The sequence below is a fragment of the Bos grunniens genome, chromosome 21 (genome assembly GCF_055505025.1).
Source record: "Bos grunniens cultivar Pamir isolate PY7600 chromosome 21, Bosgru_T2T1.0, whole genome shotgun sequence".
In the NCBI taxonomy this organism is placed as follows: Eukaryota; Metazoa; Chordata; class Mammalia; order Artiodactyla; family Bovidae; genus Bos; species Bos grunniens.
In genome coordinates, this window is record NC_141185.1 from 44,372,890 (window position 1) to 44,388,387 (window position 15,498).

General features: G+C 37.1%; 1 protein-coding gene across 7 annotated transcripts in view; it reads right to left on the bottom strand.

The window, feature by feature from the left end:
• The window catches only part of ZFAND6 (zinc finger AN1-type containing 6), a 54,847-nt gene extending 39,619 nt beyond the window's left edge, over positions 1–15,228 (bottom strand). For 4 of the 7 annotated variants that reach the window (XM_086364237.1, XM_086364238.1, XM_086364236.1 and 1 more), the window contains exon 1: positions 15,095–15,228. The gene's annotated coding sequence lies outside the window, so the exon portion shown is untranslated. Of the gene's footprint in view, positions 1–4,740; positions 4,853–14,784; positions 14,987–15,094 lie in introns of those variants that run through there. The other 3 variants (XM_086364243.1, XM_086364242.1, XM_086364241.1) reach the window with 3 other exon arrangements.
• Positions 15,229–15,498: the final 270 nt, after the last annotated feature.

Genomic DNA, 15,498 nt, shown 5'->3' on the forward strand with positions numbered 1-15,498 from the left:
GAGGGTTCCCTTTTCTCCACACCCTCTCCAGCATTTATTGCTTGTAGACTTTTGGATCGCAGCCATTCTGACAGGCAACAGGTTTTGAGTTTGTCTTAGAAGGAAGGACTGCTAACAGCTCAGAATGGTGTGTGGGGGGAGGAGGAAGGGGCCGGGGAGACGCATTAGTAAGCAGGGGTTAGCCTAGAAGTCACATGGCTGGGTGGTAAAAAGGGACTTTGATATGGCAAACTTCAGTTCAAAGTATGCTAGCCACTCACAAGCTAAGGCAACCCTAGACAAATTATTAATAGGAAGTGTTTCTAAATCATCTCACTTGTTAAATGAAGGTAACAATACTTCCCCCTCTTAAGGTTGTTGGGTAACTACCTCAGAGAACCCTTAGGACAGAATCAGCTGGTAAAAAATTCAAAAGGTGATAAGAAATCACTATAGAACTTTAAGCAGAGACAGACGTGAATGAACAGTGAAGAATGTATTATAGAGAGCCAAAACTAAAAGTGAAGATCAGTCAGGGTACTGTTTTAGTAATCTAAGAAACCAAACTGTCATGTGTGCTAAAACAGTGAAGAAAAAAAGGATTGATTCCAGAGTTACTATGGATTTTAAATCGATGGGAAGTTGTGGCTAACTGGGAAGAAAAGAAGGAAGGCTCAGAGCGACATTTGGGTTCTGACATGCATGGTTATACCACCGCACATTTGAGAGTAGGGGAAAAGGTCTTGAAGGACACTGCTGGGGAGGACAAAATAAGCCCCTTAGCTTTGATGAGTTTAACACAGGTGTGGAAGAAACATTCATGGAGCGTTCGATGAACAGGAGTCTTAGGTGCAAACAAAAAATCTGTATTTAAGACACTAATCTCAGAACCATTAATATATAAAGATGTTAACTGATGATATGGGACTGGAGATTATCTCAGAAGTATAGAGTAAGAATAGTGTTAAGGTCAGAATCCTATGAAATTCCAATACTTAAAAGCTGTAATGAGGAAACAGCAAGGATAGATCTCAAAAACAAAAGGAAGCCCAGGCACCTCACTAAACTTAGGGGAGGAGTCTCAAGAAGTAAAGCGTAGTCAATATACTAAGTTCTGCTAAGAAATCACGGACCTACCAAAAACGTGGGAGTAGGAGAAGTAACCAAGGTGCTTATTTGTGGAGGAAAAAAATGGGTATAAGGATAGAAAGATCTGTTCGCTTCTACAAAAACAGTACTAACCATAATGTTTTGAGTTCATTTTTTTTCTAACAATATACAAAAACACAGAAAATCAGATTCAGCCAAAGAGGTTAATATACATTATCAGTTAATAAATAAGCATTTTCAAGTTACAAAAACAAAAAAAAACTCCTAAAACATTTACCTACTTTTATAAAGAAGCCATAAAGGGAAACCATTGCAAAACTGTAAAGTCCCCTTTTACACAAAGAGACATTGTAACTACTAAGCCACAGTTTCAAGGCTCTTTCACATTTTACCAACTTTCTGTCCATTAACCTTTTTCCTCTGTCATTAAGAAAAAGAAATCAATACATTCTCCCTGAATGAAGACTAACAACAGACACTGAATGTATTTAATATCCTTCCTCTAAATCACTTTTTTCTTTCACTCTAAAAGAATAAAATAGAATTACTGCTACTGTTATCTGGTCTCAATATTAGGTCATTTAGAGATTCTTCTCCCCCTAGAAAATTGGCCTCTACCCTCGGAATGAAACTAATGTACTAAAAGGATACTCCTTAGTTCAAACTGTCCACCAGAAATCAGCAGTAGAAGTACAGAAGAGAAACAATGCAAGATTATCTGTTCTGAAAAGCATTGCAAGCAGATTCTCCACTGTCTGAGCCACCAGGGAAGCCCAACGTTCTAATGTTACCAGAGTACTAGGAGAGGAGGTAAATCTTTATCTTGCCTACTCACTAAAATATAATCTATAGCCAAATTTGAAATGACTTTCACTAAAACTGTTATATTTACAATTACCTTCATCTCTACCTGGCAGCAATAAGATGAATCAGTTAAGAAAATTAAATACATTTTCTTAAATTCAGAACAAAGGAAATATGATACAAATGTTTAAGCACCAACATAAATTTTAAATATTTAGGTGAAACAATTGTTCTACTCATGAATCAAGTATTTAGATTATCTGTATAAAATCCTGACACACCTAGCAAACTTAAATGGAGAAAATGTATTTCACAACAACTGCTTCATTAATTAAAAGTCATCAGTTTTAATTTTTTTCTCATCCATTTCAAATGTTAAGAAAACCAAAATATCTGGGGGGAAAAAGTCACTCCTAAGCCACAACAAACAAAACAGACATGAAAAAAAACTTCCCCCATAAATATACCAAAAGCCAAAGATTTAAGTTTATCAGCAAAAATTTACAGAAAGTAAATTATTTAAACTGAAAAATGAGCTGAACTATTTAATTCAAGATTATGCATACATGCTTAACTACTGGCTCCACCAGTGAATTAGAACTTAACCCATGACTTATCACTGACTCCTATTTATAAATTAGATTTTTTTAATGTCTTATAGAATTTTGCTTTAAAATAACTTTTTAAAAAAGTTTATTCTGGAACATGAGTTAACAAGGTCACATCCTGACAATCCTAGCCTATTCTATTTAACAGACTAGCTGCCAAGCACATACACAATGCGGTAGTTATTGCCAAAGAATGCTCTTAAAGACAAACGGGAAGAACACAGGACTAGTAACACACTATGTGTACATAAAGTCATCTTACCTTCAACTGAAAACCCAACGAACACTAGAAAAGTGCTAATATTTTAAAACCTGGATTTATAACATAGATCTATGTTTCTATATTGTACTTAAAAAACCAGAAATGCACAAAGTGACAAAGGCTATTCATATCTGTTCAGAGTAAAGTTAAGTATTACAGCTCCCTCTCTAAAAATGTTTCTGATGTTTTTCTTAGAAGAAAATCCTCTGATATGTGCTACCAGAAGAAACATGTACTGAGGAAAACTTGTGTGAGCAACAATTCCAATGTAAAACATTAAGCCCTGTACTTAACTGATAGCAACACACACAATACAACCAACAAAGATATAATTGCTCACTTAAATAGGCAAAAATTCTCCCAATTTTCTTCAGCTGATTTTAATGTCCAGAAAATGGATTCAGATTCATCTACATCTTAGAAAACGGAATTTAAAATAGCCTATTAGTTTAGGCAAAAACTAATCAACAAGTCAGACACCTTCAGAGGCACACTTTAATGAGAACACTTAGGGGCTACCCATTAGAGAAATTTTGAAGCACATTTTTCTGGTGGCAATATAAACTGGAATAACCTTTTTAAAAAGCAATTTGGCTACTGAAGTGTTTATAGCCTTTGATCTAGGTAAGCCCACTCAAGGGGATTTTCCCAAAAGAAACACAGAAGAAAATATCTTGAAATTTACACAAAGAGGTTTATTCAGCAATACCATTTAAAATGGTGAAAAATTAGGAACAATCTAAATGTAAAACAGGCAAAAAACTAGGTAGATTAAGGTCCTATTAACCTAAGACAATTCTATAGCAAATGAAATGAAAACAATTTTAATAATAAATGATACAGTTTGATAAAAAATAGAAAACTGTCTTTATTCACAATTATGGGAAAAATATAAGAATATGGTAAGGTACAGAATAGAACAGGGAAATAAATAAGACCATCTCACAACGCTCTTGTGGATATTTGGGTGACTTTTCTTGATTTTATTACATAGTATTGCTTATGCAATAGATGGAGCAGAAAGCATTAATTTAAAACCTTTTGCGTGATCTGAAAGAAGCAGCATAGTAAATACAAGTATACTGACTGAAATGCTTAGGTGGCATTTGGGCCAATTATTCAAATTATTCTATACCTTAATTTCTATGAGATCAAAGAGCAACAATATAAAAACAAGGGCCTCTAAAGGAAACTTCTGGTACTGAAACATAGTACAATTATTTCTTAAGTAAGAAATGTCAATAGATTCATAGACACTTTTTAAGTTTTGGCAGCCTATCTATACTTCTTAAAAATATAAATTCATTCATTTGCTGTTTCAAAAGGGTGTTGGTTGCTACGTCCACCTTGAAAGAAATGAAGTTTGAAAGGAGGACAAAGTTTTACCTTGTTCTATATAAAATGAATCTATGATCTTTTAAAAAAGCAAAACTAAAATTATGAGCATACTAAAAAGCACCAACACATTGGTAGATATAAAATACACTGAAGTTTAAAAAGAGGGGATGTATGCTGGGGGATAAAAAAAAAAATTAACAGTTGGCATTTCAATTCTTTAAAAAGGACACATTTAAACCTACTACATATATCTGTCTTTTAGCAACTTCACATCTTAAGTTTAAGGAAAATGACATAAACAGACCTTCTCCTCAAGATGTCATTTATAAAAACTGACAAATGACTCTTCAAACATCCAATCCGAGAGAAAAGACTGTTACTGGAGATGGTTTTTATGCAAGTATTTTTTAATGACACTTAAATTCTGAATTAAAAATAATGATAAAAGAAAGTCAAGTTTGATTCTCTGAACACCTATTTCCTGTCCAAACAGCCCTTTTGTTCTGCTTCCCTGCTTAATTTTAATGTTCAGTTTGCATCAGAAAATACCAACAATGACAAAAGCTAGCATACACAGAAGCACAAAGGAGCAAAAGTGTAAAATAAAGGATCATTAAAAGATTAGAACAAAAATCCTACCAACAAAACCTCCACAATTTTCTGTTTGCTTCACCTCAGATTAACTTCACTTGAAGCTGTACTCCAAAGCAACCAAACCTGAATACCAAGCTCCACCTTCTCCAATTCTAGTGGCTGAAGAGTCAAATCTCCTCCCTGTTAGTGAAACTGATAATTGTGATTGGATACGGCTAATATCCATTATTTTAAAGAACTTTTCCTTGCTAGCACGTTAGGTTAAACATACTAAAACCCCCTGGATAAGCTGGTTTCTTAAAGAAACAGTAGGTAATGTTTCAGTTTTCCCATCATATACTATTTGCTTACTCTTTTGTCTAGGTAAAAAATAAATAAACCAAGTAACAGCAATGAAAATCTCACAGAAGAAGTGTTAATTTGCAGTTCAGTGACCAAGTGTTTAAAATACAATGCCTTCAAATGAAATTATTTGATTTTTTTTTTTTTTTAACAGAGCCTGAGAGTGAAGTTATGCTTTATAAAGCCAAGATTCCTTTTTCAATAGAGTTCACATTTGGTATGAAAATTCTAAAAAAAAAAAAAAAAAAAGAAAATTCTAAAACAGCAACAGAAATCCACCGCAAAAATTTTGCTAATGAGAACAAAATAGTATTTTCTCTAAGACTTAACTGTATCTTAAATGAAAATACATAGCACTAAAATATTGAATGCAAAAATTTCTAAGATATCAAATACAACATCACAAGAATAGAGTAAAATTTTCAGTGACATCAGACTGATACTTCTATTTAAAACTGAAGAAAAATGAGGCAAATATTATTTCTATGTCACCACACTTACAGGTCTGATGTCATGTTTTGCAAGGTTAATGCTTATCCATTGCAAAAACAAGGAGAAGACAACTTGTTCTAATGAACATGTTCAAGTATAAACTTCAGGATGGTTCAAGTCATTCTCTTTTTTAGTTTTTTTTAAAAGAAAAGTGGACACTATTTTGCATCCTACTGAGATATTACTCTAAGGTGGCACAGTAACCCTAAGGGAGAGCTGAAGGGTATCCTCCTCTTAAAATATAAGTTACATTAAATGTTATTTTTACTACAGAGATTCTAAAGAGATTCTGACTTTTGAACAAAGATCTTTGGTCACTTTGTACATTACAAAATTTGCTGTATTTTAAATTTTGCTGTATGCTTAAATTAGAACCGTTTACGTTTTTAGGATTGATCCATTAACTATTACTCTGACATTCATCATTATCTGATTGAATGACAAATTTAAAGAGTATTCACCTCTACCAAAATTGACTAACTTATAAAAAACTCAAAATTAAAACAAATCAGAGTAGCTCCTTCTTAAAATATATTTTCAGTTACTTTACATAAGAACTTTTCATTTAAATTTCATTTTCTGAGTTAAAAATCTTGCAAGCATTTTTTCCTCAAAGAAAATTCATCCATTAAAACAATATTTTCTGAGTTAAAAATCTTGCAAGCATTTTTCCTCAAAGAAAATTCATACATTAAAACAACATAAAGCCAACAAACTTATTTTGAATACAACGGGAAGTCTTTGTAAGAAACTGAAAATGCACATAATTGCAACTAGACATGAATATGGAGTAATACCCCACAGAAGCCCAAACAGCTGCATAATCTATTATGCCTTTTAAGTGGACAAATTGAAAGAGCCAATTCACAGAGGTCCAGTCCCAAGATCCTTTGCAAGGATTCACAGCTTTGAATGCCCAGTACTTCACAAGTCAAGTTCAGGTTTTCTTCCCACTGTGTGGACACATGTAAAAAGACCCTGGGAGTAGAAGAGGTACAGGAGCAGACAGTAGAAAAAATACACAATTTGAGTTACAGCATCAAACTTGAGTTACATCATAAAACAAGTTTCAGATGGCCAAAATTTTATAGGGTTATAGAAAAAGAGACAGCAAACATTTTACTTTTAAAATTTGGCAAACATAAAATTAGTATTCAGCTATGGGAACCAAATGAAACCTTTGTTCTAACATCAATTTTTCACATCAAAGTTTAACTATTTGTGTACAACAAAGACGTAGAACATACACTAATCTAACACCAAAATCCCCTCCATTTATAACCAAAAGAAAATATAGATGGAAATATAGACTGAACTATTCCAGATGGTTCAAAGACCTCCAGGACCTATTTAAAAGAACTGCAAGTTGATAAATATCATTTTAGGTGGCTTACAGATTAAAAGTAAGAGCATTTTATTCCTCTTCTAAATCCGCAATAGAAGAAAACAACAGAAAAAATAACTAAAAAGAGAGCGATACCACAACTGAGGTTATCTGAAAGTAACTCTGCTTCCTGGGAACAGGGAGGCAGCAAAAGGGTCAAGGCTTCCTCAAGGCTCCCTGATTGCTTGTGACATCACTTTTCCAACATCAAGTATTCAAAGGGTGTACTCTTTGTGAGAGTTCAGAGGTTTTCACAAATCTATCAACTGAAAACAGTTTAGAAGAGACCGAGCCACTAAACAACTTGGTCTCATTTCACTTACTCTTAAAAAGACCCTATATAAAAAGGCAATACCTAGACTTTTAGGAATAACCTTTGGTACGTTCAGAGCAGGGGGAAAACTTCCACGGAATTTTCAGGGACTGAGAATGGCTCAAAATATTCTTCCTACAACAGAAATTATTCCTTGGCAGTAATATCCCTGAGTGCTACAGGTAGTTAAGGCAACAGCTGGTGAAATAGTTGGTGACAATAGCAAAACATGACTAGGATCACTAAGGATAAAGTCTGAAAACCATCAACTGATGGAGGAAAAAAATATTTAAGAAATATTTCCCTGACAAATACACAGTGTCTACAGAAGTGAGGTTATGTATTTGAGTTTGCAACTCCTGATGACTATCTTCTCATTAAGAGAAAAAAATACAAAGTGAGTATGGGGGAGAAGGAGGGGGGCAGTGAGGGTCCATTCAGGAGAATACAAAACACAAAGGAAACATTTAGGAAGTAAACAGGTAAAAAAGCATAAACCAAGCTGAAAAAGAGATATCTTTCTGTAAGACAGTAAATTGTTCTAAGTCCAAAGAAACAGACAAGGTCACCAATAAATGTAAATTAAAAAGGAACAGGGATCATAATATGGAGACGAAAGTATAAGTAAAAGAAAAGCATTCATAGTCCTCAATTATTTAGATTTAATAGTCATGAATTTTCATGTGCCAAACAACACACAATCGATCATCTAAGTTAACTGCTACACAAAGAAAAATGACAGAAAACAGGTTGGCAGACTTTAAATTCCCTCTCTGGTTAGCAGCCTAAAGCCAGAAAAACATAACCAAAAGATGAATGATACACAGCAATTATTTAATAAGGACAGTTCTTTATTTAGCTATCAAAAGAAAAGCTTCTTTTCTCAACAGTCACAGGAAAAAAATTTTAAATTACAGTCCAGAAGAAAACCAACAATTTTAAAAAGCAAAAGTTGAATAGGTAATGTTTTCTACCTACTGAAAAGCTTATTCATTCATCAAACATTTTGAACACCTACTATGTATATGCTGGGCACCACTGGCTGCTGTGAACGCCATAGTGAACTGTCCCTCCATTGTAGAAACTTACGATCTAGAGTCAGACCAGTGCTGACCACCTAGAAAATAATGTGAGTCCCATGCAATCTTCAACTTTCTGGTAGCCACATTAAAACACTACAATAAAGTTAAATTAACTGTCATAAATATTTTCTGTAACAGGAAATATGTAAAGTAGCATTACTTCAATATATAATCAATATCTTAAAAATTGAGCTCTTTTCCCTTTTTTGTGCTAGAAATCAAGCTTATATTTCATACTTACTGCACATCTCAATTCAGACTTGCCATATTTCAATAGCCAGATATGGCTACTTAAATACTGTAGCTTTTAGCCACATAATTATTCAGAAATTAATATAAATTTTCATTACTGCACAAGACTCTTTATCTCTGCTGTCCACTGTAATAGCCACTAGTTGCATATGGATACTGAGCACCTGAAATGTGACTAGTAAAACTGAGGATATGAATATTTTACATTATTTAATTTTAATTTAAATAGCCACAAGTGGCTAGTAACTACAAGATTGAAAAGTACAGCTCTAGGAGAAAAAGACTGCTAAAACAAATCACATGCATTTAATGAATTGCAGTTGTTACAAGTATTTACAAAAGAAATGTCCAATGGGAAATGGGAAATTAATAAATATAACCAACAGAGAACTTAACCTGTTTTGCCAGCATTAAGGGTTAATTTATCAAAGGAAATCACAATTTAGCAAATGCGGACAGCCTATGCAAATATCCTGAGTGGGAGGAAAGTGAAAATACAGTAGAAATAATGAAGTAAAGTACCAAGGAGCAAAATAATCCAGCTTATTTGTAAGTGACCAATTTGGATCACAGACTATAAATAGGATAGGAAGGTGGTGAAGCGGAAGCAGCCTTAGCACTTGGAAATAAGTCTTGCAATAAAGTCTGCCCCACTCTCTTCACTCAGTAAACTCCAGCCATTCCAATCTCCGGTCACCTCCTAAATTGAGCCAGGTTCTTTTTGTCCCCTTTACTCGGGAAACTTGCCCCAGTATTTTTCAGATCTTAGAAGTCAGAATCACAGTTCCAAAATTTCTATTCCATACAGGGTTTGAGGCAGTAATCCAACTGGAGGATATGGCGTGGAGGGGGTGGGACAGGGACTTGAACCTGTTTGCAAGACAATTTTTACAAAACATGTTTACAGAACTAATTCAGTGTGTCACTTTTTTTTTTTTTTTTTTTTTAAACGTTGTGACAGACTGGGGAAGTTAAGAAAACTTCCAAAACACACACCATCACTAACTTTAAACGTTACATTCTCAGAACATCCCAACTAGCACCTTCCAATCTCTATCAGCACACCCTACTTCTCTCCTTCCCAGCAGTTGTCATCTGAAAACTCTACGCAGTGGTCTGTTAACAGCCTAGCTCTTCCAACGGACAGTAAACTCCATGACAGCAAAGATCCTGTATTATTCATCTCTGTCTCCTCAACACTTAGCACAATGCCCAAGTAGCATAGAGGAACAGCTGAATGAAAATTGCCAACAACAACAAAAACGAAAACTGCAACAGCAGGGATTTTAATAAAGATATTACAGGTTAAATGTAAAGGAAAAAATACCTAAACTAGGCTCAAAGGAAAACTTAATGGCATTAAATTTTTTTCATTATACAACATAAAACATTAAGTAGAAATAACAGTATTTTCTAAATTAAAAAATTCAAGACCAAAAACAACCTGAAGACCCTAAGGAATCAACTAAAAACTTGAGGACTAACAAAGCAACAACTAAAAATTGTAGGGGGAGTTGGGGGAAGAGGATGGTAAAACTTAACAATAACAAAAGGAAAACACATTATTACTCCCAGTTACTAAAACAATGTGCACTGACTGGTACTGAATAAAAGCTAAAAAGAACCAAACATAAATGTATTTAGTATATGACAAAGGCAGCTTTATTTGAAGGCAAAAGAAAAAGTTTTCTTTTATGGGCCTAAAATAACGGATTAACTACTAAGGAAAACTAAGGACAATTTTTTCACTTTACATATTATGTCAAAATAAATCTTGGATGAACAGAAGAGAGAGATGTGAAAAATGAAACCACAAAGAACTAGAAGAAAACAGTTATCTGGGTAGGATAGTTTATCAACTATGAAAGTAGAAGCTGTAAAAACAATGTTATTAACCTAAACTTCTTAAAAGACAAAAACTTTTAATTATTAAAAAAGTAAACAAAAGGCTAATGAAGAGCAAGGGAAAATGTTAGTAGGATGAGTCAAAGGGTGGCTATCCTAAATATAAACACCACTCCAATGAGCCAAAGACAAACCAGAAGATGTCCAGAACCTATACCTCTATTCATTATCATAACTCACTAAGAAATAAATTATAAATTTATGAAAAGAAAGAAAAAATATCATTTCTGGTAAAGATAGAGAGGAAATGTGTACTCTCTCATATTTTTCATCGAACTTCATACAGGTTTGGTCAACTTATACTGCAATGTTAGTCAAACTTTTAAGATAAAATTTGTCAGTATTCATTAGTAAAAAAAATGTTCATATACTTTAAGCAATTTTAAGACGGCTGAACCCTAAAGAAATAAGAAATACATAGTAAGATGTAGCTCTTAAGATGTTCTTCACACATTGTAATAGTGAAAAAAAGGATAAAGAAGCAAGTTATAAACAATAAGTGACTAGTTAAATTAACAGTACTTTCATAAAATGAAACGCCATGTACCTTTTAAAAATCTTATTTTCAATATATAGGGACCTAACAGTAAAGCTGTTTTTCCCAGTAGTCACGTATGGATGTGAGAGTTGGGACTATAAAGAAAGCTGAGCGCCAAAGAATTGATGCTTTTGAACTGTGTGGTGCTGAAGAAGACTCTTGAGAGTCCCTTGGACTGCAAGGAGATCCAACCAGTCCATCCTAAAGGAAATTAGTCCTGAATATTCATTGGAAGAACTGATGTTGAAGCTGAAACTCCAATACTTTGGCCACCTGATGTGAAGAACTGATTCATTTGAAAAGACTCTGATGCTGGGAAAGATTAAAAAAAAAAGCAGGAGGAGAAGGGGACGCAGAGGATGAGATGGTTGGATGGCATCACCGACTCAATGGACATGAGTTTGAGTAAACTTCGGGAGTTGGTGATGGACAGGGAGGCCTGGTGTGCTGCAGTCCATGGGGTCGCAAAGAGTCAGGCACGACTGAGCGACTGAACTGAACAGTAAAGCTGAGGAAATCCTTGCCCATAAGCAGTTTACTTCAAGCAGGGGATACAGACAATAACCAGATAAATCACTTCAGATGCTAGGTTCTCAAAGGACACAAAGAAGGTAACACAGCCAGCTGACAGGGAAAGTGATCTGAGATGGCGTCTCATAAGGAGTGACATTTGAGCAAAACACGACTGGGTGTTCAGGCAGAAAACAATTTTAAGAAAACTAAGCTTGGCATACGGCACTGCTGGGGGTACAGGAGTCAGGGTGAGCAGCATAAGATAAGCCTGTGAGGCTGATAGGCCCAACAGTCTAGATCAGCCACAAACAAGGCCTGCCCAAGAGGTACCTTAAACGGAAAACACACAACCAATGGTGAAGACGGTCTGAAAAAAGATAAGTAAAATATATCCCATTAGTAATTTCTTACACTGACTACTTGCTGAATCACAGTATTTTGGGTTAAAAAATATTTCACCTGTTTCTCTTTGTAAATGTGGCTATTAGAAAATGTTTAACTACTTATGTGGTTCCCATTTGTAGCTCCTATTGTATTTTCATTGGACACTGTTGGTCAAGAGTATTAAAAAATCTGGATTTGTTTTGAGTCTGAGAATAAGATAATCTAATTTACACATTGAAACGATTGTTCTGCACAGGAAAGGGAGAGAACCTTGAAGCAAAGATACCATCGAGGTGACTACCACCACCATACCATGTACAACAAAGGTGTTGAGATGGATCATATTTGGTTTAAGTTTTGAACACAGAAGCAGCCTAGTACTGCTTAGAATTCAACGTTTAATTGTTTAGGATAAGAAAAGCAAAAACAGAGAGACTGGTAGGATACCTGCCAAAATATTAATAATTACTCATTCTTTGTTAACTTTTCTGATGGTTTAGGGGAAAAAAAAGCTGCCCTCGTAATGAAATACAAAACTGAGGTTTGTTTTTGTTTTTTTAAAGCAAGATAAAATAGTCCTATCAAAACAAAGCCTCCTGACAACTTGTCTGCAGGTCGCGTGCACTGTTCTTAAAAAACAAAAAACACCACTTCTCATGTCTATAAAAAAGTTTATTCAAAGATATACATAAACTCTTATTACTTATATACACACCATTTTCAGGAAGTTAATACTGCTTCATAATTTATCTTTGCATTGCTGTTCACACAATAAATCCCAAATCTGAGGCGGGGGGGGGTGGGGGGGGGGTGGGGTGGGGGGCAGGGTGGCATAAAAAGTACTTAATTGTGTGTTGCTAACATATCCTGATCAATACTCACCACACACCTTTCTCAAAAGTGTTCCAAAGGACACAACCAATGTAATTTCAGAGAATAATACCTTGGCCCTAATCATTTTCCTTAAAAGCTCTGTCATTTGATAGGTGCTTCACTTAACTAAAGTCTGCGTAACTGATAGGATAAACTCAGAACAGGTTTCTTTTACACGTGTACTGGCACAAGAGAAGTTTTAAGAAACTTGCCAGAGATTAAAAGGTGGGAAAGGGAACCCCAGAAAAGTGATTTATTTTATACCCAATCAAGTGTTTTTTTCTACTGTATTTACATTTTTGCAGTGAAAAGTTTGACAGTAAATAGTGCCAGACTTCTTAGCATGGGATTTCCAAGGACAAGATTCATTCGGATTGACAGGAATCCTGGTTTCTCATGCAGATGTTCAAAAACTATGAACCAATTACTATGGATATGAATTTGCCATCAAAAGATAAAAGAGAATCCTAAAATTTTTCATTTATTTCCAGTATTTCGATGTGTTTTACTCCTGAGTACCTAAAATGTCCCAATGAAATCTGCATGCGCTCTAAAGCAACTCTTGCACTTGTGTACCAGGAGCCAGGAAACAAGAAATGTTCATGGGACACAGCTGGTGACAGCAAAACAGAATCAAAGCCATAGGCTAAAGGCCCATGAGTCGTGGAAGATTAACACAGTATTAATCTTTATATTAACAGAGCAATGAAACCAGTGAACTACAGCCACATATTCTTTTTATTAAAAAGCTCAAAAGAAAAACAAACTAAACACACAGTCTGAGCACACAGACATTATGTTGTGAAACGCAAGGGGTGGTAAACAAAATACACTAGACTGAAATGATTACCTCGGTAAGGACAGGCAGAGGTGTAAGACAGATAAGAAACTCATAAACATACGCAACTTTTGGTAATATTCCAACTTTTGGTTTGGAGATGGAAATCATGGATTTTTATTACATTTTTATCTCTTTATACTCTATTGTGTACAGCATACTTTAATACTGTGTTGTGTGTGTTCATACCTTTGTGGTATTAAATACACTTTGAATACTTTGCTTAAAAAGCTGTAATTAACATACAATAAACTGCATATACTTAAATGTGTAAAATGTGATCTGTTTTGACACAGGAAATTAAATCATCACAATTGAGATAACAAGCCAACAACCCCGAAATTCTCCTCCTGTACACTTCTGCAATCCCTATTTCCCTTAAATACATTTTAAAACGTAAAAGAAAAAAAAGTTTAAAAGATAATCTGTTTGGGAAATATAAATGTGCATATTCTGCAGAAAGAAAACATTTTCCCTTGAAGCCCTGGACTAAGGGTAACTCGGCAAAATGTCCTAAAATTGGTAACATAAATATTACGTAACTAACCTTAAAAGTCTATGGGATTTTACATTAAAAAAACAAATTCCGAATTTGATTTGACAGACGACTTTAAACCTCTTGCTCGGAGCATTAAATCATTAATAACGAACCAGTTGTTTTAACCACCAAACAACTGTGTGTAACTTCTTCACACTGCTGAACTAATCTGAGTGTGAAGATAAATCATCGCAGCGTCTTAATCGGGTGGTTGATTTGGCAAAACTTTCTACATAAAAGTTAAAATCATCTCAGACGCATTATTCTTCTTTGTTTACGTAGTTAGACGGCAACGTGAAAACACTACTCCAGAGGAAAATCGAGAAATTCTGAGTCCACCCAACAAAAGCAGAGGAAAGAGAGGACCACCCCCCCCCCGACCCCCTTTCCTTGTCTGACTTGCTAGACTTTCCCCCTGGCCGGTGGCTGGAAACACGGCAGGTGAAAAATCCTTCCAAGAAGGGCTCGGGCTGGGAGGCGTGAGGCGAGGAACTTGACCCGGGCCGGTGACAGGGACGCGCCAGAGGGCGCCCGGGGTCCCTCCAGCCCCCGCCCGCCAACTGCTCGGAATCGGAGGACAGCGGCGGCTCCCCACACCCCCGAGGCCTGGGGGCAATGGGGAGGGGGGGTCTCACCTCGGCGCGCCGCCCCCGCCCCCAGCGGGAAGCCCAGGACCTCGAGGGCCCGCCGCGCGTCCGAGGGAGTCCGCTGCACCTCGGCCCCTGCCCCCGGGGCCAGGAAGCCCCTCACCCCTCAGCAAAAGCCCGGCCCGGGCCTGCGGCCGGCCCACCACCTGCTGCGCCCGCCGGCTGCCCTCCGCTTCCTGCTCCCCTGGGCCGGGAGGGGCCGGGGGCGGGCCTGGCGTCGCCCGAGCCGGTGGGGGAAGGGAGCGGGAGGGGGAAGGGAAGCGCCGGTCGCCGGGGCCCCACGGGCCCCACTCCTCACCTGGCGGCGGCTCCCTCCGCCTGACGCGCTGCCTGCCGCCGCCGGTCGCCGCCGGTGAATGGGGACAGGTGAGGCCGCCAAACCCCTGGTAGCTCCGGCCCCGCCGCCGCCGGCCCCTCCGTCCGCTGTTTATTAAACTTTTCTGTTTGGTTGTTCGGCCTGTGACGCGACTACGGGGCAGAGCTCCGCGATTGGCTGGCGCCCGGCGCTGACGCGGCAACCCCCGCCCGCAGCCTAATTATTACCGGCCGGGGCGGAGCCGCAGGCCGCAGCCGGCGAAGAGGGGCGGGGCCAGGGCTCGGAGCAAGCTGCGATTGGCTGGAGCGTACGCAGAGGCGGGGCGAAGCGAGGGGAGACGCTCCTCCGGCCTCTCCGCCTCCACTGTCCTTCCTCCGCTGGGGCTT